Source organism: Heterocephalus glaber, unplaced genomic scaffold, assembly GCF_053883595.1.
Source record: "Heterocephalus glaber isolate CG9 unplaced genomic scaffold, H.glaber_assembly_v1.0 deba00001662, whole genome shotgun sequence".
NCBI lineage: Eukaryota > Metazoa > Chordata > Mammalia > Rodentia > Bathyergidae > Heterocephalus > Heterocephalus glaber.
Window position 1 is genome coordinate 17,285,807 of NW_028258403.1, and position 27,668 is coordinate 17,313,474.

Genomic DNA, 27,668 nt, shown 5'->3' on the forward strand with positions numbered 1-27,668 from the left:
AGGCTATTTATATTTTGAACTCCATTGAAAAGAGGATTATACTAGGGCATTTAATTTTAGTTAAGAAAATATAGAAATTACTCCCATGTATGAAAAACAGTGCTTTAAAATGAAAGAAAATAGTTCACTTCTTGCTGTCACAGCAGTAGCACTGGTAAGTACTTCTAAATTGCTCTACTTTGCTATTGTCTGAGGTCCTTGATAAGCATTCTGCCTTTTAAAGCTTTATCTATTTCTCATCATTAAAAAGCTCATTAGTTAGTCAGCATACTGGTACTTCCTTTATAGTTCATAAATTCAGATTATAACCTTGTGTCCTATGAACAGTACCACTCATTTAATCTTTCAAAACACTAGTATGAAGACATTTAATGGAAAGATTTAAAATTAGATTTCTATGTTTAGAAGTCTCAATAAAACACACTGACTTCCTAAAGCTTTAAAAGAGAGATGTAAAACCAGTAGCATTTTGTTGTCTGGCAGGACTCGGAGCTTTTCGCTGAGCCATATGACAAATGATTAAAATATCCTGTGATCAACACTTGGAAAGAAAGCATATAGAATTAGTTCATCTATGATTAAATTTCTAATGTCAAGTTCTATTCCTGAGCTACTACCATCATAGTATTTCCTGTTTCCACACCAGCCAAATTTCACCATAGTGCCTCTTCCAGTACGGCTCCTTGCAAAGTGAAAGTGTCCTCATTCAAACCCAGGACTCTTTACGCTACCTGGGTAGTCTCTATACTAGAAAAGGCTCACCAGGCACAGACTGACAAACCATGAGGCGGAGAAGAACCCAGTGACCTCACTAACCCTGCCTTTCACCCACATGACCTCAAGATGCAAACAGAGTGTGATAATTATTAGAATAAAAATATCTTACGAGTTTTGAAAATAGAGGTTATTTTTATATACTCTTTTGAGCAATGATCCGATATGTTCAAACATTTAAAGAATTAGTTTATACTGTAATTATTGCATTTGGTTTCTCACAAATTTCTTTTGGTTACAGGCTTTCCAGAAGGGGGTGTTGAAGAAGCCAAAAATGAAGTGAGCTACGTGGCTCAGAGTAGCAGTGGTGCTCTGGCTCTCAGCACTAGCATCTCCATGCTTCTGCAGCCCTCTCTTCTCTTCAAACACACTTATTCACTTCCACTTTTTAGAAATAAATGTTCATCTAAGAAGAACATCAAAAATATTTGTTATTGGGGGAAAAGATTCAGAGGACCTTCCTAACGGTATGGCACAGTGCTGGATATCTTATTCTGACAGCAATATTTGGGAGGAATGGAGAAAAACAGCAGCGTGTCTTGGAAAAGTGGAATACATGGACAAACTTTGATCTGTCATTCTGGTTTAATCCAAGGAACAAATGCAGCCTTACCAATCTAGGTGCTAGATGAAAGCAGAGGAAACTGAGCTGCAATAAAAACTGAGATTAACACCAAATGAACAAGAAACAAGAGAGCAAGCATTTTGGAGGGCTCTGAAAATGCACACACACACACCCATATTCTTATTCTCTTGATTTGACATTTTACCCTGGACTGGATACTACTGATCTGAAATGGATCGCAATGCATTTACTGCCATCTTTCCCACGAGTGACCTGTCCAGTACCACACCATGCATTCTAGGGTAAACCAGCTTCTCACATGGGGGTGACAGAATGAGGCTGAGGGATAATGGTAGAGCAGCTTGGAGATGGGCCAGAGGTGGGAGTGGTTCTGGGGCAGGGCATTGCCCAACAAATTACTCTTGGCCATGTACAAAATTTTTAACCTTGGAAACTTTAGTAATTAAGGCAAGTTAAACATTGATAAATTTGACTCTTTTTATTGTTCTTTTTTTTTTAAAACAAAAACTAACTAGAATAAGTATAGTGTCCTAATTCTTCTGTTTCCTTCCCCCATCCCTTCTGAATAGACCCCTCTATAAAATTTTTAATTAATATTGATAAATAACAATTTGATATATTAATGACATACAACTGTATAATAACTTTTGGCAATTTCTCTCCCCTCAGCCACTCCTGACCACGAGATGGCATTTAGTGGATGGTTTAATCATTTTCATCTCACAGAGCCTGGTTTTTAAGAATCTATGATGCCCAAGACCTGAGGTGGTGTTGCTTCTTACTACACAAGGAGCACACATAGAAAACTGTTTCCCAAATTATGCCAGCCCCTCTATCTCAGCTCTCACTCCCCTACTTTTTATGCCCATACTTCTACCAACATTTTCCCTCCCTGCACCCGCATATTGTGACCATGTAACCCAGAGAGACCACTTTCAGAGTACAATTTTGGAATTTTAGGTTCTATTCCCAACTGTACCAGGCCTGCCTCTGGGAACCTAAAGTATCCTATAATCTAGTGTGCCTTGGTGTCTCCATCTGTCAATCAAAACAATAACCTAGAGTACTGGTGAGATGTCCCCAGTGAAGACACTGCTGGGTCTGCAGAATAAAAATGGCTACATGTATGCTCTAAGCCAAAGTAGTTCCTCAGTGTACGCCATAGTTGTTATGTGAGACAATCAAAACCCTCTGGCAAGACATCTTTATATCAGAATAGAGTTTCCCTTCGGCATGTTGCCCAGCTTGAGTACCAACATCTTAGCCAGCCTCTTGAGTTGAAGCACACACCTTGAGATTTTAGCAAAGTATTTTTAAGATGTAGCACCATTCTTCCCAAAAGTTCTCAGTCCACTGTTTTTCAGGAACCTTAGGTTATGTGGCTGGCTTACTTTACAGAGCAGTTGTGTTTTGGGGGTGGGTGGTACTGTTGTGGGAGGAGTACTGGGTATTTAACCTAGGGTCTTCGCACTGAGCAGCATCTCCAGTCTCTTTTATTTTTCATTTTGAGACAGGGTTTTGCTAAGTCACTAAGTTGCCCAGGGTGGGCTCAAAATTGCTATCCTCCTACTTCAGCCTTCCAGAGTGCTGGGATTACAGGCATGTACCAGTATACCTGGCTGGACAAAACATTTTTGGTGGATAGAATTTTATTTTAAATGTATAACAGGAACTCACCATATCAACACTTTATTTGATGGTTTATTTTATAAAGCAGGAATCTAACACATTTCTATTTCTTAAAACCTGACATACCACAAACCCCCTTCCTTCTTGCCGTTTGGCAAGGAACATCTGAGACCGCGTGGTTTCACCTTATTTACACTCAGCAGTACCCAGCTCTCAGGATGTTTGGCTCCTGCCTACTTGACTCTTCTGGGCAGCCTCTGCTCATTCCAGTTTCCTCCCACTTAAGCAAATAGAGCATGTTGCTATGTTCTATCACTATGAGCCTGGTCCCAACCTCTGTCATAGTTCACTTCCCTGGCCTCCTTCTAAGCCAGGCCCTGCTCAGCCTCTGCAGCCTGCAGCTGGTCCTGAGGCCCAAATTCTCCAGGCTTATCCTAATATCTACCTTGGCCTTACTGGAAGTCAGCTCACACTGAGACATAGACAGGGTCACAGCATTCCCCAGACATCCAGTCCTTTGCCTCTCTATCATTGCTTTTTAGAAGTCAGAGCTGCAGCAGGCTGTGTTTCATCAAGTTGTTCTGAGTTCTTGTGGACAGTGGCTACTCATTCGCACAGTCAGAGAGCATACTGCAGCCCACACTGCTGTGCAGCACAGTTCACAGGCTAGCCCTTAGCCAGGCCATGCCCACACTCTGAAAGGTGACATTCTCATCAAGAGGGTGAAAGATTCTCCAGACTCAGGAGCCTGGGAGGCACATGACAAAGCATGGTCAGCTGTGGCTCCAAGCATTAGTGAAGGGACCTGGCATAGAAGGGCCATAAGAATTCTTGTCTATGGAAACATGGAAACTACCGTCCCAGCCCTAACTCCACTCTCACCACTCCCAAGTCATCTAATTCTCTGACATCAAATGTGCAATGATTCACAACTGTAGAGAAGCTCAGGATTACCATATGTATATTTTTTTCTGGTTTGTGTGATAGAATAATTGCTTTCCAAAAATGTCCATGTCCTAATCCCTGTAGCCTATGAATATGTTATTTTACATGGTCAAAGAGACATTGTAGATAGGATTCAATGAAGGATGTTGCACCTGGGTTGTTCAGGTGCCTTCAGTGTAAACACACAGGCCCTTAGGATTGAAGAGTGTTTCCCAGCTTGGTCAGAGGAAACCTGACTACAGGAACATGGGGCAGGGGGCGTGCAACATTGCTGGCTTCAGAAGAGGGGCCACAAGCGAAGGAGTGTGGGTGGCCTCCAGAGGGTAGAAAAGGCAAAGAGCTAGCTTCTCCCCTACAGCCTCCAGGAAGGAATGCAGCCCTGGGGACATCTTGATTTTAGCCCTGGGAAAACCATTTTGGACTTCTGACCCCCAGAACGCTAAGATAATAAATTTGCATTGTTTATGACATGAAATCTGTGCTAATTTGTTGGCTGCTATAGGAAACTAATACAATTTAGAGTCGCAGTTGGCTAAATTTGTTGTGGCCGTTTATCTTCCTTGAATGCTTTGAGAGCTTTCATTAACGTTTTTTTCTTCTGTGGGTTTTCTGGATACAAATTACTCCCTTGCTTTTTAATTTCTTTATTTCTTTCATGTATAAGCTGAGGCCTTATTCCCTTCACTAAAATACTATAGCAATATTATCTCAGCCTATAGCCCTGACAAGAACAATCCATAAAGGATGCTACATTTTCTCCCTGAGTAAGTGGGGTGGAGGGGCCTTGTGCGGGGCCAGTGAATGCATTAACCAAAGACACACTCCAGGGAAGATGAATGAAAAGAAGATGTTTTGACCAGCTTGACTGTGGCACTTCATCCCTGGAGTTGTTCCCTAGAGTCTAAATTGCCGCTGACCTGGCAGTTTGCCTTCTAAAAGCTTCAGGATGCCTGTACGAGCTGCCCTGAGGGGAAGGCTCCAGGGCAAAGACAATAGCTGTCAAAGAATCTTAGATCTCACCCTGACCACTCCCCTCCCCAACAATGAAAAGTTCAGAAAACAACCAAATGTGCGCCTCTGAAATATGCCTAGTCAAGCAGTTGTTTCACTTCTGCCTGTTGAACATTTGGGTCGCCCAATGCAAATGTTAAAGCTGTGTTCAAACCAGAAAAAATAAAAATAATAAGCTGTCAGAGTAATTACTAAGAACATGCAAGGATTATACAAAGTAAACTGCAGCCCGCAAAAAAGAGAATTGCATGTTAGCTAATTGTTAATTTTAGCAATCGCAGCGGCTAATTACCACGGCACACATTGACTATTAGCTTGATGCCCCAGCACCTGCTTTCTCCAATGAACAGATTTCTTCATCGCTAGCACAGGAGCAAAATGTGTAATTATTGGCCATCATTGGGGCGATTTTTCAGTGATTCTTTTGTGCAATGTGAATAAAGCATAATGACATATTTTATTAGAGGGCAAATAGCTGTTTGTTAATGGAAATGATTTGAAATCCAAAAAACTAGAAGCTAGGAGCATGTTTTCAGTATCAGCGTGAATTCAAATGTATTTTCTTTTAACTCTTTATAAAAGGAGCATAGAAATCAAATCTAAACGGAGTATAATATATTTAATGATATGTACAAACACAGCATTGATTAATTACCTCAAATGCTTTCAATGGTAGACCATTTATTTTGTTTCAGTCATGTGTTAAATTTTAGTATTTCATATTTAAATTCTTATTTCTTGGTCCGAGAGTCTTGGTAAGCTGGCCTGCGTCATAACCTCATTTCCTGCACAACTCTCTTTTTATTGGTATACGTGGTGCTGGCAGGGAGTGCACCAAAAACCCAGCCTGCTCTGCTTCCAGAACAGCCTGCTCTGCTTCTGTCTCCCTGAGGAGAGAAGCATGAATTAGGTTCTCAACACCCAACTGTCAGCCCCCCACCCCGGAGGCACACTCTACATTGCAAGTAAGGTGCCCTGAGTGTAAGACTAGAATTCTTGCAGGCTTGGAAATTATATTCTTTCCTGTTTCATGACCAAATTAATAGATCACTGCCACAGGAGCCTATCAAAGAATAAAAGCAATGTCTATCTTCATCTCAAGCATATGAATATGAGTGTGTGTGTGTGTGTGTGTGTGTGTGTGTGTGTGTGTGTGTGATGAATGTTATCTCCCTGGAAAACATGCAACATAGGAAATAGGATTTTGTTTTTGTTTTTTCTGTTGCTGACCTAGTTCTTATACCTCCCTCTGCCTCCATTTTCTTCCCCTCCCGTTTATATTTTTATAATGGAATAATAGCTCTATATGCAGTGCTATGGAGCTCAACTCTAAAGTCCTCTGGAACTCTCAAATTAAAAAAAAATCTGAGAATGAATTAATGAAGAAATAATTCTAGTGTGATTGAAAGATCACCATTATTTTGATGGTACTTGGGGGGAAAAAACTGGTCTGAAGCGAATGTTTAATTCCACCCATATTTATACCTTGTTTATATTTCTAACTGAACGCTCTGTGCTGAATTCCTCCCAAACCATGACACAAGAAAATACGCTCTTGTTCTCCACGAGGAAGATGAAAGGCTGTGCTTGAAACTCGTGTTTGCAGAGCGTTTGTCACTCCCTTCCACTCTTGGATCTGGTTATGAAAGTTGTGTATTTTCAAAGGTCACCCAAAGGCAACCACCTCTGTTTCCTGAGCTTGAAGAATTCACTCCTAATTGCCGGGCTTATTGTTTTATTGCCACTGTTTACAAACAAGGAGAAACTCCCTCGGAAAGGGCATTTTGCCTTCTTGCCACAGGCTTCCAGGCTATTTCAAGATGTAGATAAGTTCAGTATTCAGGTTCACTGTTTGACCCATTAAACTGGTATTGAGGTATAATTTGTGTGTTTTCCCAGTACCATTGCACATAGAATGGGGTTCATTTCCACACGTTTGAATAAATTTATCCAGTTCAGTGAACCTGTTGTGAAGCTCAGCAAAACTCAGTAGGTGGCTTTAAAGTCCTGTAATTAGCCCATTACAGAAAATCTGTACTTTAGATTTTTGCACATTGGTTAATAAGCATAACATGCTTCATATATAAATAACATTACATTAAATGATGCAATATAAAGGAATTAAAGGCCAGTAGAGTTAAACAAAATACTTGAAAGAGACCTCAAATTAACATGTTTAATTCCAACTCACTGCACAGGAAAAGCCTCTTGTGCTTACTGTAAGGGTTCCACAGAGCTCATGAGAACGTGAGCCGTGCCCAAGGTGCCAGCTCTCACCTCCCATACCCTGCCTGCCTTCTGTCCACTTTGGCTTAGATGGACTCACCTCCACCTCATTTCCTTTTATTTCTGATCATCCACAAGGAGGTGAATTGAAGAGGCAGAAGAAAAAAAGAAAAGAAAAAGGCCTTCAGCCTGCTGTGGCTTCCTGGGGTGATCTTTGCCTGAGCACTTCCTTCCTGATTCACGGGGTCGAGTGGGCTGCCAGGCTCTTCCTTCTGCTCTGCTTGCTTCTTTCTCTCAAGTCTGTTTGACAATCACTTCAACACAGAGTGCAATGGGAATGTCACATACACTAGAATTTATCTTCAGAGTTTCAAGCATTTTATTAGAAATGTGACTGTCAAACAACCCTGTGTAGTATGGCCTCACTCTGGCCTACTTGAAAAAGTGTTTTTATCTCTCTGTAGAATGAAGTAAGATTTTCACCTAAATGGCTCCCAAATATGGTGTAACAGTAAAGTTCACCTGTTCCCATGAATCTAAGAATGAGTACAAGAATGAGTACAAGAATGAGAAGTTGCATTATGGTTATATAATTAGGAACAGAAAATAGTTGGGCTATATAACTCACCTACACTAGAATATGGGCTCCACGAAGCCATGAAGTCTGGCAGTCTTGTTTCTTCTTGTAATGCCCTCAGCCAGAACAATTTATCCATCCATCCATCCATTTCCTGAGTACCTACTGCACCAGGCACTGCAGTAGACTTTGGACATATAATGGTGAATTTAGTGGTCTTTCCAAATAAAAGAAATTATCCGGTTGGCTATATGTCAATGTCATAAAATCAATTCATCAAATAATCAATTTACTGAATCACAGATCTGTCAAATTTATCAAATGCTATGACTTACAAAAATATGGTTCTTCTAACTTCTTATAAACTTATAATTATTTCTATGGGATTTTCTTTGGTTGACCAGTTTTCTTTTGTTATTTATAGCAGCATTTTGAGGAAAAGTTAATGCTTTAAAGCATTGTTTCCTCTTCTTATGAATAAATTTTCTTTTATTGTTAATTGACAAATAATATTTATATATATTTGTGGTACAATGTAATGTTTTGATATATTTTATGTTTTAGAATAAATAACACATCCATCACCTCACATACTTACTTTTTGTGGTAGGAACTCTTAAAATCTAATCTTTAATCAATCTTGAAATATACAATGCATAATTTATTAAATCACCATGCTATGCAATTGATCACTAACACTTATTCCCTCTTCCAGTTGAAACTTTCTACCCTTTGATCAACATCTATTCTTTCCCCATTTCTCCCTCTACTGCCTCGAGTCTCTGATAACCATCATTTTCTTCTCTGCTTCTAGAAGCTGAATAAATTTTATATTCATAAATTATTTCATTTTTGTCCAAAATTAATTGTTTTTCATAAAAATATTTAGCCTTACACAGATTTCTTTTTAAAGTCATTTACAACTTTGTCAGCTACTTAGCACTTATAGGATTGTTTTTACTAACTTTAATTAAAATTTTAATTTCTGTGAGGACTCTTGGCCAAGTTAGCTTGTGATGTTGTTGCTTTACTATCTCCTAGTTTATTTCCTAGTCTGCCTGACTTTTAGCATTTTTAAGATTTTTGATCAACCTTTTAAATCCTTTTCTTTTTTTTTGCAAGTTTAGAGTTATGGTAATATAAAAATCAAAATTGAAGTTGTATTATTCACTTCATCATGCCAGTCCCTCTGATTCTTGTCATTTCTTTTCTGCATCTTTGAATGTTTCCCCTTTCATTTCAGATCTTTTGATGCACTACAGCTAGGGAAAGCTACCACGATTTCTCCTTGTTGGAAAATTTGGCCATTTTATATTCAACTACTTCTAACTTCAGTCATTGTCTAATTTTTCCCAATTATATTCTTCTTATAATTACTCAGTGGCATGGTGGACATAATTTTTGTCTCTAGCAATTAAAAATTTCTTTTTTTTTTGATACCAGGGATCAAACTCAGGACCTTGTGTTTGTGAGGCAGGTGGCAGAACCACTGAGCTAAATCCCTGGCCCTAGCAATTAAAATTTTAAATTTCAACATTATACATAAGATGAGATTCTTCCAATTGACTTAGAGTTTTTCCCCATCTTTCTGAATATCATTTAGAATTTCTTTCATCATGGGCCGGGGATTTAGCCCAGTGGTTCCTGCACTTGCCTCGTAAGCGCAAGGTCCTGAGTTTGATCCCTGGTACCAAAAAAAAAAGAAAGAATTTCTTTCATCTTTAAGCATTTTTGCATTCCTTCACTGATACCTCCAATGGCACATCAACTGTCATTTTATATGACTAGTAATTAATATCCAAATATCTCTGCAATTCATGTTGATTTAGTTGCCCTGAATCCTTCTTTAGCAATTTCATACTTAAGGGAATAAATGTCAGAATTGGAATACTAATCTTAAGTAAAGATTTGTTTGTTTTTGTGGTACTGGGGCTGGAACCCAGGACCTTGCATGTGCTAGGCAAGTTCTTTATCACCAAGCCACATCCTTCGTTAGGGTTACTTGGTTACTGACTTTTAGATACCCTTTCCTGAATTGTTAATATAGACTCTAAAATGTAAAACCATCCTATGACCCTTAGCTTTTAACAACCAAACATTGTTAAACTGGCATTATGAAGACAAAATAAACGAATCAGCTGAACTTCCCAGAAACCACCAAAACCTGTTAAAATATTTTATCCAGTACAACTTACTGTATAAACAGAAAAATAATCCTCTCTAGAAAACTTGTTAAATGTGGCAAATGTGCAATTTCAGAAAATTAGTTTTAAGATCTTTAGGGCTAAAAACCAACCAACCAAACAAAAAAGCCATATCAAAACCACAAAACTCCTGCTGCTAAGGAGCTTACACATGGGGTGACAGGCAGTAATCCAGGACTCACATCTGTGAGCGCCATGATTCCAGGAGGGGATACCCGAGGTGAGCAGGCCTCATTAGGGATCCCAGGTCTGGGAGAGCACAGTTAACTAAGCAATGCAGGGCAGAGGGGCCTCCCAAGAAGAGAGAAGCATGAGCAAAGCCGAAAACACAGTGCGTACCTAAGGCATCCTCTATAACTGTAGAATTAATGAATGATTCGTTGTTAGAGACTGAGGCCACTCGGTGCATTTTGTCCAAGACAGTCATCCTTCAAGTTGAGAGGTAAGTAGAGGGTATCCAGGAAGGTCTGCCCAGCTAAGATCATTAGGGGACACACTGCACTGCCATCTCATTCACCAGCAGTCCTGCCTCACAGTTTTCTTACACATACATGTAAACAGAGTACATAGCCACAGGCATTGCCATTGCCAACTGTCACCAACTGTCCGAAAATGAGCATTCCTAAAGAATAATATTACTAGGCTTTACCCTAAATAATCCCACAGAATATCAGGTCTTCATGCATTTGCTTCAGCCTAGGGTTATTTTCATAGACTTGAATTCTCTGATGAGGGACATGAGAATCTTTTTTGAGTGCTATGTAAAATATGGAATCTAGGAACCCACCCTAAACCCACAACAATGTGATTGTAGAGTACAGAATCTAGGTACATGCATTTTAATAACCTCCTCAGGTTATTTTGCACCCTAAATGTTGAGAACCACTAGTATAAATACTAAGCAAATAAAACTTGAAAGGAATAGTATGGCAGGTTTTACCAGGTAGGATCTGACCTGTTTCTTTGAGTGAGTTGTTTAGTCTTACTCTCTCCTTCACGCTGGGAATTTTGTGTTGGGACTAGGGATATTGCTGTCTCCTCCCTTCCTTATGTCCTATTACCGCCACGGAGAAATCCACTCCAGGAGCCACATACCAGACTCTGTGGGTTAGCTTGAACTCACTTTAGAGATGCCAAGTCTTGGGGTTTCCTGGGCCTCACAGATCTAGAGCTGCAGGTCCCAGGGGGGTTCAGGCGCCATCTCATTTGTTCACACCTGGGTGCACTTCTCAGCTGAAAGCCCGTTTCTTGCTCATCTGTGTGAGTGTGTCCTCCTTCAGGCAAAAAGAGACATCCTCATGCCACCCCTGCTTGTAGGACACTGAACCATCACCTCCCTCCTCACCTCAGCTTTCTTTTCTTCTCAAACTGCCCCTCCCACACACTTCACAGAATTAAGTAAAGATGAAATTGCAGTTATTTTTGGTTGAAAATAGTATGTTTTCCTGGTCACCCCACAGCCCCATTGAGCCCGATTTCTCCCCATAAGAGATTTCCATAAAGGTGCAAATATATCCCCTCCATCCCAGGTTGAATTATTTTGTAGAAAGTTTACTGAGGAGAAAGGGTAAGGGAACTACGGAGCTGGGGAGAAGGAAGAGTAAGGAGTGAGAACTCTGATTCTGTTCTTAGAATTGTACTGTAACTTGGGAAAGCTGTCCAAGCTATGAGCTCAGCTTCCTCACCAGGTCACACAGGGATAATAATCATCTCTCCTTTGTGAGACTGTTGTGAAGCCCAAAGAAGCCCAAAGTCCTCAGGCCAGTCCCTGCCACAAAACCCTCAAAAAATATTAGTTAGCTTTTACTATTTTTTAATAACAAATTCACTTTTTCTGCCAGATGATCAGAATGGCAAGTAAGCATCCTTGGAAGAGGCTGGGTAGGGTTAAGGCTTATGTGCCTTCAACAAGACATGAAGATTCAGTGAGAAACCCTGTGATGTCACACTATATCGGACACCATAGGAGGAGGGTACTGCTGGAACCTGGCCCTTCCTCAGGGAAAGAGGGACGACAGAAGCACTGGGGACTTTCTGTGCACCTTGAAGCTTTCAAACTTGAAACAATGTCAAGATGCATGTTCAAGAGAGTATAAACAGAAGGAATGAATCCTCCAGATGTTCAAATTTATATGGTGATTCTTTGATATATGAAGGAAATTTTTAATAGGAGGGTAGAGGAAGGGAAAATAAAAAGAATTAAATGTACTATGTAATGTACCAACTCCCTGTGAGGAATGTAATCATTATGTCCTTCAATCATGTACTAATAAAAAAAAGTAAAAAAATATGTTGAGGAAAGGAAAAATCAAATATAGAAAGCTGTTCAGAAGCAAGTTTAAAGCTTGGAAAACTGGTCCAAATGAGGAGACCATTTGGTGTTTTGGCTCTACATACCTCCACAACCTTCATTCTTGTGCCAAAGTCCTGCTCTGATCTCTTTTCAGGAATCTCACTCCAAGGAAGTGGCCAGAAAGCCAAAAGAGAGATAATTATCATTGTCTCTCTAGGACAAGGAGATAGCAAGCATCCACCATTTGGGACACCATGCAGAATTTCCTTTTTTATCTTAGAGATTCACAGTCCTTGGTAGCAACCTGTAGTTGTTTGACAAGCACTGTTTAAAAATAATTCTTCAATCACACTGATGTCTACCCTGGGAAAGAGAAGATTGAGTTTCATCAATCATGCCATCTTTCAATAATCTGAGGTTAAAACAGTAATTGATTTCACGATTATATGTGAATGAGCTCTCACTTTATGTGGGTGTGTTTTTTTCCCCCAACACTACATGTCAATTTGCTACTTCTTGGGTGTGTTGAGAAGAAACAAGTAGCTAAAGTGTGGTGAAGATGAATACTTAACTCTTCATTTACTAAGCCAGCTTTTATTGAGCACTTACTATATGCCATACTCTCAATAAGCATGGGGATACAGAGAGATTGGATCTTGGTCTCTACTCTCCTGCTGTACAAAGGCTAGTAATAAAGCCAGAAGTGTTTTCAGATCATTAGAATACAATGAGATATGAGTTGACAAAAGTAGGCTAATTCCTCAGAACTTAGGCCACAGGAATAGTGCCAGAACCTTCTCAGACAGCTGAAGATAAGAAGGTTCTACTTTCATAGTAATTACCACCGAGATCCTGAGCCATCCTGCACAGTTGTGGAGGATGAAAGGCTATCACTTTCTAAGGGTACACCATTCTCTTTATAGATTTGCCTATTTATTAGGGTCCTCTCCTGACAGACGGGAAAGGGGCGTCTTTTTTAATAAGCATGTTAGAAATATGTCTTGTCAGCCCTGCTTGCGATAGCAACATTTTCCTACGCATGTAGGCACTTTCATCTCTCACCCTTAAAACAACCACGTGAGACAGGCATCATTGTCCTCAATTTACAGATGGGAAAAACAAGGCTCAGTAAGATCACACAGCTTGTTCAAGGTCACAAAAGCCCAACCACGGACTGTGTGTTGAAAGATGGTTTTGTTACTGATTTATATTTTTAATTGTGTAGCACAGTAGCCCTGGTGGGAACAAAAGATCCCAGCTGAGGTGCCAGCTAGTTCATCTTTGATCTGGACAAATCCACAGTGCTGGAAATTGCCTACTATCTGGAAAGTGAAAACATCAGAAAAGGTCAACACTGGGAGTGGGGATATGGCTCGCTTGCTTCACGTGTATGAGGCCCTGGGTTAAATCGCTAACACTGGGGAAAAATTTTTAAAACTCTGTGTTCTTTGAAGTAGAGGCATTCCTCAAATGTTTGTATTTCATGGCTGTGTGGAACGCCTCACTGTATGTAATAATCACTAGAGAAAAGGTTTTTTCACAAATAACTTTTACCAATTTACTCATTCAATAAATGGATAAAATATTTGTTCAAAAAGTATTTATTATATGCTCACAATATATAAGGCATTGGAATTTGCTCAGACATAGATCCCTCTCACAGGAAACCTACAGTCAAGCAGGGATGGTAAAATATACACAATTACAAGAAGTGGGAGCCAGGCGTAGTGACCCATACCTGTAATTTCAGTATTCCGGGGGGCGGAGGCAGGATGATTGCAAACTCAAGCCCAGCCTGACCAACTTAATGACTTAATGAGATCCTGTCTCAAAATTAAAAATATAAAAAGGGATAGGGATGTAGCTCAGTGCAAGGGCCTTGGGTTCAATCTCTAATACCAACTTTACAAAGTAAATCACTCGTGGGGTTTAGAAGAGGGAGGGATGCCTTCCAACTAGGACAGCAGGGAAACTTCATGGAGAGGGATGTAGGTCTTGAAAGAGGTGAAGAAATGGGGCACACCAAGTGGAAGTGTGGAGGAGACTCCCAGAAAGGAGGCCTATCCTGTAAACACAGCGCAGGCAGCAAGGGCACTGGAGAGGGCTAAGGCAGCTTGTGTGGGTGAACCACAGTGAAGCCTTCACCTGGAGTTTCCTTGGGACAGAAGAAGAAAGGTTTTCTTCTGAAATGCACACACAACACTGGACACATCCTCTATCTAGGATTTATGCTCAGTGTTTGAAAGAAGAAGGTTATACCCTGGTAAATATTTCAGTTGAGAATATTGGAGAATACTATGGCAATGATATAGAACTTCCGATGATACTGAGATGAACAGTTTAGCACACAACAGATTTTCATTATTTGTGTCTTTTTTCTTTTTGGTGGCACTGTGGATAGAACCCAGAGCCTCTCCCATGCTAGGCAAGTGCTCCATCACACTTCTGACCCCATGTCCTCTTTTCTTTTATGAACCATCCTTAATGCTACTTCTTTGCTTCTCAGGGATGAGGCGATTTTTTAGATAATTACAATGCCCCATAATGCCCTGCCTGGGGCATTATGCTTAGTAACAAAATGAAAACACAGACATTTCTGTGTGTTTTAACATACCAATATCTTCATTTGTGCAGCTACTTATATAGAAACTATGTGTGTCCTACAAATGTGAAGGAAATTTTGCCCTTCATTCACCACATTCTTCTCCTTCCAAAAGCTTCAAAAGAAATATTTTAAAAAAGAACAATTAGAAAAATGTTATAACTTGCATTCTTTCATTTCATATATGTAATTTAAAAGCTTAATGTTTATTCTTAAGGTCAGCTATCTGGGTCTACGCTAAACCATTTCAAATATTGGACCATGATTATGCTTTATTACTTGCCCCACTGGAAAACAATCATGAGGAATTAAAGTGGGACACAGATCATGTGAGGTCCTTTCTGGCTAGTTAGTGGCTCTGCAATTTGTTGGAGACCTTGAGGAGGATCTCTTTTTCCTCAGGGAAAAATAGTAATGCAGGAACCCTGCACCGACCCAGGGGCTTGTAGTGAAGGGCTATGGCTGACAATCATTGTTTTTAGAGTGATGAGGATTGTTATGTGAGAACATCACTTTATTGAAATTAGATTAACAGTAACTAATTGGGAATAGTCCCGATTTTATGGTAACGTAGGTTGGATGTAATAGGCGAGCTGTATCATCTGATAATTGGTGCTGTCATAGCATTTGGCAGAATTTTGGGCATCATTCAATGATAGAAAGAAAACTAGTTTCAGTAGAAAGTTGTAAAGTGAGCAGGGCATGGTGGTGCACACCTGTAATCTCAGTACAGTACTTGGGAGGCTGAAGCAGTAGCATCATTTTGAATTCAAGGCCAATCTGGACTACATAGCCAGTCTCTGTCTCATAACACTACAAACAAAGAAGTAGTATGTGCATAGATCTTAGGTAAAATGAAAACTAGAGCTGACTACTCTTTAATTGTGTGAAAAAATAATTCAAAAAGCATAAATTTAAAGATAAAAATATATTCTTGAGGACTGGGGATGTAGCTCAGCGGTGCCCTACCTGCCTGGTAAGCACAAGGTTCTGAGTACAATCCCCAGTACCAGGGTGGGGGTGGGGATATATATTCATTTATTCTTGGGCTGGAAAAGTTGCATAAGGAAAAACTTTCTAATCTCTTGCAGCTTTGGATATTATATAGGATGTATGTGAGTAAAATTTGCAGAGGACTAGAATAAGAAGAAAGGACTTAAAAGGTGGAAAAAGAAAAAGGAACTAGCTAAAGTGGGTACATCTGGTAGAAGAACTTGTTACTAGTGGTCAGTGAGTGAAAGAACCTTTTCTTTTTAGTTGTTTGAATAGTTAACTTTTAATTGACTATATATTATCTTGAAATATTTTAAAATTTAAAAATAATATGTGAAGGTATTAATCAAATATTCTTAGTATTTGTAGTGTTTGCTTTTTTAGCTCATTCACCATGTATTTGTCTCAAATAAAGTTTTGGAAGTTGTTGGTTTACAAATCATTGAATAAATAAATATCAAAACCCCTGTGAGAAAGCAGTTGAGGTGAGCTGGGTGAGAGGAATGAAAATATTTCTCCACTTTGACTTTTTTACTCATTCCTTTTTTATATTCCACATTCTAAACCTCACAGAATATCTCTGCAGATTTCATAATTTCAGTTTTATCCAACTCACCCACCTTATAATTACGAATATATGGACATAATTAACTGAATCACTTTGAGAAAGAGAGAGAGATAGAAAAAATACCCTACTTATGGCTAATTAGATGAATCATGAATGCCTGGAAGAATGCATTTCAATAAGGTAAAAAACTTTGGATAAAATTTAATGAAGTTCCCCATTGCATTTGATCGCAGAGAATATTGATAAGCATTCACACAGATGATTAAATTGTATCGATTTAGGATCCCAGGCTCTACACACTGCCATTGCCTCCACAGGGGACCTGATTGCACTTACATGTCACATTCATAAAAAAACATGGTGCACTAATTGGGAGTCTCCCGCCATCTGCACACTTGCTTCCAGGCGTACATGAAATGATCAATGGGAAGGCAGGGTCAGTCCAGGCAGACTGTGAGTGAAATTAAAATAATAAAATGTCTAAACATTTAACTGCAAATAGGAAATCTTTATACCCACCCACACCCTATTCTGTAGCATAAAGCTAAGGCACAATTATTCATATACCTCAAGTAATTTGCAGGCTCCATACAAAATCTCATTTAAAATAAGAAATTGCTATTTCTGCACATTTATTCTACCAAATGCCAGCTAATTGCTGCAATAGCCATTATAAAGAATAATTTTCGCTTAGTGGAAAAAAAAAAGGAATGAAGAGAACATTTTCTGGTTTTGTTCCACCACGAAGGCTCTATTCAGTGAATACTGAATGCACAGCGTTTCACTGCTACATTTATTATGCTGAGAGGTCAAGTATTACACAGCATCTTGTATTACGCTTTGCATGCTAAGTATTTCACTTCACAAATTGACCCTCCGGTGTACTTACTACATAATGCTTTAAAAACCCAGCTAAAACGCAGGACAATTAGCAATACTTTCACTCCCAGTTAACAATGGGAACACCAATGTAGGTGATTGCATTTACAGTGTAGCTTTCTTCACAAAACATTTTTGACACATTAAGGTACTTCGGAATTGTGCAGTACCAGTCATCTCTTGTGAATGGCTTTCCAGCATTTGCAGAGAGAAACAGTTACTGTACGTTAGAGCTTAATTGAAAAGAATTCAGCCACTGCCCATGAAGGACCAATTAGAGTGATATTATATCATAAAAAGCTGTAATATCCATTTTCAGACTTGTGCATCAGCCAATACAAAGTAGGACACAATTAAAAAGGTATGCAGTTTAAACTCTTGAAACTGTTAAATTTAATTAGGAGTTCAGTATGAGAAAAAAAGTAGGTGAGTGGGGGGCGGTGGCAGAGAAAAGGAAGTTCTTGGCAGGGCTGGAAGAACAGCAGGCACTGGCAACCCGGGAGGACCACATAAGGTGGTCCTTCCTTAAACTGCTGTGAGGTGAGGTAAGTGTGGGTGTTTGCTTTTCCCAGCAACTAGTTTGTGAGGTCAGATGAATATCCACACTGGTGCTTTCTAGTAATTCCTGTGTCTGCTGGCATCTGACAGGGAAGAGGGAGTAGCAGAACCTGCTCATGGTATTGGATGTTCTCTTGCACACACAGTTCAAACACAATTAAAGGGGAGTTAACTGCATTGCTTCTCACACAGAAAGACACAGATAATTGTGGAATAAAATGAACCTGGCCAGATTGGTAGAAGTGTCTTTGCAGACTTGGCTCTGAATGCAATATTTAAATACTGGAACCTGCATGAAATCCCACTTTGAGGTGACAGCCGGCAGGTAATTATTAGTAAAACAACATTATCAAAGTTCTCGTGCATAGCGTGTTTGACTGACTGGAGTGCTTCTTACAAATCCCACTAATATCCATTTCAATCTGCTTTAATATGTTCACAAGTTGGGGCTTATTTTGAATTCCACTGGGTAAATGAGGACAGCACACTTTGAATTTGCATACTATACACATTCCTTTCATCTATAGAGGGTTTCCAGTGTATTTTTTAAAAGAAACTAACCCAGAATCCAAAAATAATGCCTTCCCTATAACTAGAATGAAAATAAAAGGAAACTCATTTATCTACTGTATTTATTCCATTTGATGTTAAACAACAGATCTATGAAAATGATCTTTGTTATATTTGAAAAAGAATAAGTTATTTTAGTAATTTATCCATGACAATGTCACTAAGGGGATTAAAAAATTCAGGTGGAAAGTCCCTATTTCTGATCTGAAGAGGTCTCTCATTTCCTTCTTTCTCAGCCAGCTCTTCATGATCTTGGAGCCATCAGCAACAACAACAAAAAAGAAAGAAACACACAAACAAAACAACAGCAGCTCACTGCAGACCCTGGGATGCCCCACTCTACAACCTATCAGTGCCAGATAATTCTGAAGATATCCTTTTCACTTTGGAGCAGAATCTGATACTCACTCATGGTTCCCAAGCCTTGAATTAAATGAGAACTTTAATGAAATAGTGATCAAGTACCATGGAAATCTGGAGTAAGGTCACACTAAACTATAAAGGCTGTTTTTGTTTCCCTGGTTGAATGTGTAACAAGAGGCATATTTGTAATGGGAGATTGTGCCTTGAAATCTGGGTCAATTAACAGACCCTAAGGTGGTAGTGGTGTGAAGATGTTTTCTCTTTTAATGAAAATGGAGCCAAAATGATGAATGTGATTAACGTAAGAGGGATTTCAAGGGATATGAATGTGAAGGGTTTTAGATAATGCTCAAGCAATTGCATAGGAATTATACACTGAGCAATCTAGATTCTAGACCTTTCTATCCAATTTTTGTTCTGTTATAATCCCCTTTCCTAAATGAACAAGATGGGAGAGATTCCATTTGCAGATTTTAATGACAGTTCAGAAGCTTGTTGTATTAAGATTCTTCCTAGATAACAAGAGATTTTGCAAATGTTTCCTTAAATTCATTTTTCTAACTAATGGCATTTCTGGAATTCTCATCCTATGAGAGGGCTGTGAGAATTAATTAGTCTGTGTGGTCTATAACTGATTTGATGATGAAAATTGCACCTTAGGTATCAAAGATCTATTTTTATCCTTTTCTGCGGGAGAGAAATGTCTCTTTCTACATCAGTGTTGGTATCAGCATCTCAGTTTTCCCTCCATTATACTGTTTTATCTTTTTTTTTGTACACAGAGATCACCCTACTGCTGAAGAAATAATCAAATTTTCCTTCCCTTCACTATAAATACCCAGGAGTCATATGTTCCTATGCAGGTGTGGAGCAGTAGGAAATGGAAAGGGGTCAGTAGACAGGTTGTAAATCCCAAGGGTTGGGGATGGATGGGTGGTGAACTGGCTTATGCAGTTTCTTGGTTCCAGAGAAGCTTTGGAAGTTCTAAGAACTTCTAGCTTTTTAAAGAGAAGGCAGAAATGTGTGTGTGTGTGTGTGTGTGTGTGTGACTCTCTGATTAAAAAAAATTTTTTTTTGATCCTCTGATTTTTTAAACACTGTGATTAAAATAAAACACATCTATTTTTCAAGTTTGATCCATGGGGTACCAGTTTACAAACTTTGATAAAAATCACCTTCTTCAAATGTGCTTTTTCTTCTTTATATTAATGGATTCTCATCAATGTGAAATAGTTTGCATTTTTACAGGCATGAACACTAATTTTCAACTACTGAATGGGACAATGGTAAGGAAACAAGGGAGATATTTCTTTCAGATCCTGTATTTTCTTAACCATCTGAAATTAAACCATATGACCAGAAGGTACCACCTGTCTCTTCACTATTGTGATTCACTAACTAGCTTGATGTCTTGACTAGTACATATTAGTCTATAACTTGGTTCCTGACTTGTGATGTGTGTTTCTATGTATTAGGTAACTTAAGCTGCAACAGTGTTACCAGAGGGAACACATCAGGTGATACTGCTGTTACAATCACCCCACAGCCTCTGTGACTCAGACAACCCAAGTTTATTTCTCACTTGTTCTGTGAGTCTAACATGGGTACCCAGGGTGGCTTTGCCCATCATTGTCACTTATAAATCTAAGCCAAAAGAAGTGTTCACTAAGTGCTTCTGCCATCGCCACAGTAGGAGAAGAGAATAAGGCAGATCACATACTGGGTTCTAAGACTCCTGTCCAGGAGAGATACATGTAACTTCTGTTTACACTTGTTGACCTCAGAGTTTACTTAAAGAAATGCTTGAAATTAACTTTTATATAGAAGGGGGAAATAAGGATTAAGAACATGTTTTATCATATATCAGAAGACACCATAAGAATTCTAAAAGGAAATCGGGTATTGGCAAAGGAATAGAAAAATCAATGGATCAGGATGTAAAACCCAGAAATAGGTCCGGATATAAATGAGAATTGAATAGATGATAATCAAATTCAGTGGGAAGTATCAATTGTTTTTAAATAGTATAGAAAAATCAAGTTAAATTACAAAATGCAAAAATGAGACAAACATCCAAAAATAATACAAAAATAAATTCAGGAGGATTAAAAACTTATAAAAGTATGGCTGGGGGGGGCACGAGGATTTAGCTCAGTGGTTTCACTGCCTGCTGTGCAAGCGCAAAGTCCTGAGTTTGATCCCTGGTACCAAAACAAACAAACAAACAAAAATCATAAAAATAAAATAATTGGGCTGAAGGTATAGCTCAGTGGCAGAGCATGTGCTTAGCACATATAACGCCCTGGGTTCAATCCTCTGGACCAAAAAAGAAGAAAACAAAGACATTCTTCAAGAATGGGAACATATGGGGAAATCTCTATAATTGAGACAGTAAATCTAGAAACTAAAAGAAAAGATGCGCCAGCTACAGTGGCACATGTCTATATCCCAGTACTTTAGGAGACTGAGGTAAAAGGATCACAACTTCCAGGCCCACCTAGGCAACTTAGTGAGACCCTGTCTCCATAAATAAAAATGAGCTCAGAATGTAGCTCAGTGATAAAGCACCCCTGCGTTGAATCCCTGGTGTAGAAAAAAATGATGGACAGTAGTACTTCTGTTCATAAACTTAATTCATTCCATGATTCTGGAAAAGATAGACATGTTAATGTTCATGCAGGAAAGATAGCCACAGTTGTGTTCATCACCCGATGCAGTGTTTGCCAACAAAAACAAAATTTTTCCAAACTTTTCACAAACAAAAGCACTCATGAACCGAGGTACCACTGTATATTTAGCTACGTTACAATATATGTATTTCAAATAATAACAAAAATGAGAGATTTTACAAAAACTATTTTAATACAAAATTAAAATACAGAATTAATTTATAAATTCTTCCAACATACAACTGAAAGGGAAAATAATCAACTTGCTGAGGAACAAAACAAAATGGCCTATAAATTTACAAAAAATTTTTTAATTCACTAGTAGTTAGGAAAATGGAAACTACAGTAAGAATGAAGTTTAAGCCCTTCAGTCTGGCAAGAATAAAAGAGTAATATTGTTCATTTTGGTATGGATCCAGGGAAAAATGGTGCCATCACTATTGCTGGTGGAAATGAGAATTGAATGTGTTTTGGAAGACTACCTAAAACAGTTATTAAAATTAAATATTCATATCTCTTTGACTTAAAATTCATATTTTAAGAAATGTACTTATAAAAATAAACACCCAGTACACACAAGGACACATGTCTAAGGTTAGTCACAGCATTGCCCAATATATCAGAAAACTGAAAACATAGCGAATCATGGTATATCCACACCATAGAAAAAGCAGCAAATGAAGAACTATTTCATTCCAATTGAAGGGATTTTCCTGAGGTATTTCCTAGTGATGAGGAAAATCGGGGAGAAAGGTTATATAATATGATTCTGTTTTTCATGAATATGGCTCAGAAGCCCTATGTCTAGGACTACCCACCATGGATAGAATATATATATATATATATATATATATATATAGAGAGAGAGAGAGAGAGAGAGAGAGAGAGAGAGAGAGAGCGATACATGCCAATTTGATAGCATGCATTAGGATGGGGTGGAGGGAGAAGGAAAGGAGATGGGATGGGAGGAGGCTTAAAAGAAAAAATAGTCACACAAAAAACCAGCATGTGTGCTGTAAATCCATCTATTCATCAATGCAAAGATGTACAAAGAGAGTATATGTATAAGTAATCTCTAACTATAATGAAAATGCAAACTTGAGCATATAAAACAAAGGGCACATTCAAAACTATACCTCTTGACTATGATTTAGGCTTTAGATTGAAAGAGGCCCATCACTTAATCCCATCAAACACCAGAGAGGACTTAAACTTTCACCACCTGCTGGCAGGTGCTTCCCAGAGGATGGCATCCATGAGGCAAAGCTTCTCAGTGTTTGTGAGAAGATACGAATTTGGTTGCATGTCTGTTGGAACTCCAAAGTATACAGATCTGCCATCAACCAGACTCACTCTATTCCTACTCTTCAGGCTCTTGTTGGAGAAAATAACTTCAAACTTCCTGTTCTCCACACGTATTGGAGCTCTCCTCATTGGCTGAGCATTCAAATAGGAGAATGGCTTCATTATAATTGCTGTTAAGTAATAATTCTATTAATGATGGTTTAACCTGGGATTTTCTCCCTAATTGGTAGGACTGGCAAATCTGTGAAAAGATTTGTAATTAAAATTAATGTACATTTGGGCCTCTTTCACACCAAACCAGACCCAAAGAAGTTACTGAACTTGGTTGCAACCAGAAAGTTTTCAACAATGAGTAATCTTCCTGTAGCGACTGAGGAACTGCTTTTCTTTAATCATGCACTTTGTTACCTGAAAAACCATTTCATCCTTTAGTTAACCACATTGTAATCAAGAAGAGGAGCTTTGTAGATTTTAGATCCTCATCACTTAGTCCTTACTATGACCTAGACTTCTCCAGCCCAGCTGCTAAGATTGAGAAAACATTTGACTGAGTCTATGGCCAGTCCCACCGTGCATGCCCAATGACTCCAGGCAAGTCACTTCCACTTGAGGGGCCCCATGTGCACATGTATATCCTCTAACACATGATCTCAGAGAACATGTTCTTTTTGCTTAGTAGGACAAGACCTGTAACTGTAAGCTGATGTGTACAGTTATTTTTCTAATTATCTAACTCTTCCACAAAATTATAATCTCTGTGTGGACAGAGGCAATATACTGTAGACCTAACATCTAGCATGGGGACTGGGCACATCCAGATTCTTTAACAGTATATGATTCTCTAAATGAATGAAGGTTTTGATTTTTTAAATTAGGCTATAGTTCTATCTCTTTGCCCAAATATATCTAGTAGATTAAGTGCCTGAATGAGGGCAGCTGTGTTCTAGAGTTATGGTGAAAAGAAATTAGACCTATTAATCACAGTCCCGTATATCCAAAGAGGTCTGCTAAATGTCATTTCATCTATAGCTTTGCCTCTCAGCAGAACTATAGTGTATACAAGGTAGATATTTGATGTATATGCCACTATCTTCCTATTTTCACTCGGATCTTGAAGTTCAAACAGTAATTGAAATATGGAGGGAAAAGGACTTGGAATTGTCTAGTCTACTTATTTTCAAGATAAATCTTATATAGAAGCTCAATATTTCCATGCCTAAGTTTATATCTATATAACTAGACACAGATGTAGATGGAAGGAAGGAATGAACAAATGAAAGGAAGAATGAAGGAAAGAAGGAAGAAATAAGATTTGCCCTGCATAAGTGAGAAAAGGAACTAGAGAGCCCTCCCTGTTAGGCTTCACCTTAACCTCTCTGTGCTGAGCCCTGGCTCCACTATGCCCCTGCCCACCCAGCTTATTGTGCCCCCCTGCCCCCCTCAAGCACTGAGACCAGTAGCAGTCTGTGAAGGGGTTGAATGATGATCTCCTTCCAACAGACAGAGAAACAGGGACTTGGAAATTGTGTCGTATTCTGCTTTTGTATTCCAAATCCTTTCTACCAAAAGTAAATCTCTTCATTTCTTGTTAGCAGATTATTCTGTAAAGCCTTCTCCCAAAATAATCTAATATAAATCATCTTATCATTGTTCAGAATTCTTCTCTTAGTGAAATGACCATAATTTAATTTTTCTCATATAGTTTTATTTCAACAAAATGATTTTTGAACATGTAAAAATTGCACAAGCACTATTCTCCAGTTAAAAGAAACAGATAATTCAATTAAAGAATACAGATAATATTGACCTTTATAATTACATCTCAAATTTCATGTTTGATGTGAAGACACAGAAGTGAATAAAAGAGGATATCATTACACACCATCATATGAAACAAAGATCTCCTCCAAATGGAGAGTACGTAGATGTAGTTACTTAATATAAAGCAAAAGCTATGTCTACCAAAGAGCAGACATGCAGTTATTGATCTGAAATTGGCATGATGAAAAGCTGCTCTGCAATTCTTCCTCTTCCCAATTAAGGTGTCTCTCTTGAACTGATTGAAAGCTGTTTGATAAGTGTACTTTTTTCAAGATGGTGTGCTCAGTTGGGGGTCTTTTTATTAAACTGAAATTCCATCATTAGCTTTGACTAGCACCAGCTGCTGTATAAATTCTGTGTTGATGTAGACCTCCACTGGTATTCCAAATATTGCAGGTGAGTCTCTGACTCCAAAATCCTCAATCATTCAGTATGAATAATTAACATTTGATAAATGCAGAATAGAAAACACTCTCATTAGAAGACAGTGGGGTCACAATCCCATCTCAGCCTCTCAGAACACTGTACCAAATAGGACGTTTTTCTTGTAAAAATGAAGAAAATGTTTCTAAATCTCTTTGCTTTGTAGTTCTTCTCCGTGCCTAATCAGAAGTAAGGGAGTTAAAACATTGATAAAATCTTTTAGTCTTACAGGACTAAAGTTAAAGACAGAATCCAAGTGCCTGCACATTTTAGTATTTACCTGAAGGTTTTAATTCCAGATAACTTCCCAAGCATGTGGGGCCCATGGCTTTCGTGATTATACTCCCTTCTGAACAGTTCACATCTATCACTTTTAACACAAAAGAGAAATATTCTATGTATGTGTCCAATATTATTTCTAAGAGATATATAGTAAAAAATATAGTATAAAAATTATGAGAAACTGTTATAGGAAAGTTCTTCATAATGTTGAATTTATGAAAATAATGACCCTTGTGTGTATTTGCTATAAGAGATTTATTTTAAACCACTTGAAACGATAAAATAATGAAATTCATTAAAATAAAACACGTTATGATAGGGCAGTGGTAAAAAGCAGAATGTTCTGGAGATCAATTCCTGAGCCTCAGTTTCTTTATCTGTAAGACGGAGATAGTATCAGGTTAAAGGAGTTACTGCAAACACAATTACAATGTGTGTGCAAAATCTAGTATAGGACAGTATATTTGTTTTTCATTTCTGCAGAACAAATTACCACATACTTAGAGGCTTAAACAACAATCACTTATTGTCTCACACTTCCTGTAGGTCAGGGCACATCTTAGATGTGTCCTCTGTATCACAAGGCTGCAGTCAAGGTGTTTTTTACGTGCCCTGTGTTTTTACCTGGAGGTTTGACTGGGGAAGGAATCTCTCCAAGCTCACTCAAGTTCTCAGCAAAATCCATTTCCTGTGGCTGTAAGGATGAAGACCCAGGCTTCTCCTGGATACTGGCTGAAGCCAGCTGGAGAGTCTTCATGATGTAGGCTTCCACAACAGGACCATTTACTTCAAGGCAACAAGGGCTCTCTAGGGTGAGTCTGCTAGCAAACCAGTCTTACGCTGTGCAGCGCAAACACAGAAATCACTGTAAAAATAATGCGTTGAAGAGCTATGGGCTCTGGGCTTTGGCATTCAGAGAGTAACAGAGTAAGTTCTCAGGGGTGGTGGGGAATGGAATGCTAAAGGATGAATAGGCTTTTTAATCCCACTTTAAAGTGGTGATTTTCCTACAGTTGGAGCCATAGGATAAATTCAAAATAGTTAAGCAAACTTTTAAGTTCTAAGCAGTTAAAAATAACTAACAATAAAAATGAAAAAAATCACTGTAAGTGGAAAATAGAGTTATCACTAAGCCTATGAAAATGTAGTGAAATATGTATATAACCCCAATGGATAAATGGGCAAAGAAAATTATTATGTGATTCACACACAGGAAAGATGAGTGGGAAAATAATTTTTTAAAGTTTAAATCTAATATAAATAGTACAGCAGCCTTAGAAACAAAAAATGTAAGTACCAATCCATAATTTTTATTTTACTAGCTGATTACCTTAAAATGAAAGAGTGAAATACATTGCATTAGTATTATTCACCAAACACCTGGCATAACTTGTAATTTGCCCAGGGCAGATGGATATTTGATGATAATTAACTCTCAGGTAGTCTGCAGTAAGAGGTAGAATGAATGACTGCAGTCTGAAAATAATCAAAAAACTTCTTTCCAGATCATACGTTCATATTAAGCTATGAAGCTAACATATGGGAGAAAAAGCTATTTAGAATCTTTCAAATTTACTTCTACTTTTCCAGTGGCTATTGTTCCATAGTAAAACAGTCTAAGAACAAACTTGGGGAGAACAAAAAAACTAGACAAATGGGTGGGATACTCCACAGGAGGAGATTCTGCCCTCTCCTGTAGGTTGTGTGGAATAGACTGGATATTCGTTTTTATGCAGATGATAACATAGCCCAATTTGTTTGTCTACATGAGCCATCAAATCTCTTCAAGAAGTAAACTGAGCATGTCTTGTGTCGTGGCTTAAAAAGTAAAGGCCAACAATTACATGAATAATAGTAAACTCGGTGTTTGTTGTCATTAATGTTACCTTTATCTTTATCGGGAATGAAGCACACAAGGGTGAGTTTGTTACTGGACTCTAGTTGGGCTGTTTTTCAGAGCCAAGGAGAGCAGGCACTCACGAGACAGCTGCAGCATGGGGTGACAGGAGGAGACCCAGCCAGAGGGGTGCAGTATCTGAAGATGGCAATGACAGACAGACAGCAGATGGTGTCCTGGGCTCTGACATAGCCATGGGCAGGGCCTGTAGTTTCCAAACACATCTCCAGGCTGATCAGCTACAAGAGATCCAGTAAGCTCTTCAAACCAGTGTCACCCATCACCCTTGCTGATTATGGGCAGGATTAGTCTGGAACCTGCAGCAGTGCTGGGAAAGAGTAGCAAGATGATATGGCAAAGGTGAGTCAAGAGGGAAATGGGAAAGGAAGTTAGAGAGGCAAGCAACTGATGGTAACAGTGTCTTTCTGAGAGCTGTTACTGGTTATTATGCTCTGGAACAGGGGAGGAAATAGATTACAACAGAGATCCTCAT

The 27,668-nt window shown here is 38.7% G+C and overlaps 2 long non-coding RNA genes across 18 annotated transcripts in view; one reads left to right on the forward strand and one right to left on the reverse strand.

Moving 5' to 3' along the window:
- LOC110346238 (uncharacterized) overlaps positions 1-5,615 on the forward strand; it is a 118,597-nt gene extending 112,982 nt beyond the window's left edge. For all 17 annotated transcript variants that reach the window (XR_015445781.1, XR_002390159.2, XR_002390158.2 and 14 more), the window contains one exon: positions 1,016-5,615. This is a non-coding gene — a long non-coding RNA (uncharacterized LOC110346238). The remainder of the gene's footprint in view (positions 1-1,015) is intronic.
- A 16,058-nt stretch (positions 5,616-21,673) lies between these two features.
- On the reverse strand, positions 21,674-27,158 carry LOC147822362 (uncharacterized). Its single transcript, XR_015445783.1, has 3 exons — positions 25,903-27,158; positions 25,277-25,366; positions 21,674-25,175 (listed from the first exon to the last, which is right to left on the reverse strand). It is a non-coding gene; the product is annotated as an uncharacterized LOC147822362 (long non-coding RNA).
- Between the last annotated feature and the right edge of the window lie 510 nt (positions 27,159-27,668).